The sequence below is a fragment of the Microtus ochrogaster genome, chromosome 8 (genome assembly GCF_000317375.1).
Source record: "Microtus ochrogaster isolate Prairie Vole_2 chromosome 8, MicOch1.0, whole genome shotgun sequence".
Taxonomy (NCBI): Eukaryota; Metazoa; Chordata; class Mammalia; order Rodentia; family Cricetidae; genus Microtus; species Microtus ochrogaster.
In genome coordinates, this window is record NC_022015.1 from 43484043 (window position 1) to 43484986 (window position 944).

A 944-nucleotide genomic window follows, 5' to 3' on the forward strand; every position below is an offset into this window, starting at 1 on the left:
TTGTGTATACCTCTTCACAACGATGATAATGATAATAATATAATCTATAATATATTAGGTTTTACTCACAAGGAGGTAGAGACTAGACGTTGAGTACATTGCTAAGCGAAAGGATGAAATGGCACAACCACACTGGAAATCTGGCCTCAAATCAATGGCGGGGAGGTCCTGGGTCCTACCGTAGAAGCTGCCATTGCTATTTCCTAAACAGTCAAACTTCCTTCTAAGTATTTATGTCTATGCCCCTAGACACAGTGGATATTAACGCAGAGACAGATACTGAGAATAAAAGAGTTCTCAGTCCTACGTGGGGCATCTTTATCAACACTCCTATCAAGTTCTGGAGAGTAACCTAGATATTTGGGAATAGCCTGTAATGTTTCGAAGGTTCTGTGGGACAGCTCTAAAAGAGATAACCCATATCTAGCACTGAGCTTTGGGGGTAGCTCCTTTCCCTTTTATATATGTACGTATAAAATACAAAATCCGGGCCGGCACAGAAAATAGAGTCTATTTCCTTGTTTAATAGTCACTTTTCAAGCAGCCAATACAACATCTCAGCGTCCTCTGATTTCTACAAAGACAGCATAAAATTTATGCCATAAACGCATGCATCCCTTGGCATTGACTCGCAAAGGTCAAAAGTGTAGGACTCAGACCAGCAGGGAGCAAAGAAGCTCTAGGGACAGCTAAAGAAGGCTGGCAGGCCAGGATGAGGCAATAGCAGGCGGACTGAAGAGGACTTGAGGCTGTGCGTGCGTGAGTGCGCGAGTGCGCGAGTGTGGGTGTGCCAGTGCGTGAGCGGGCCGGAGGAAGACGAGCACCAAGCTAGGGCTGCGGACTAGGCTGGAGCAACGCTCAAAACAGACAGAAGGACGGACGGACAGGCAGACAGAGACTGCAAAATAGGGGCGCTGCCTGGGAGGGGCGACTCCTTCTGGAAG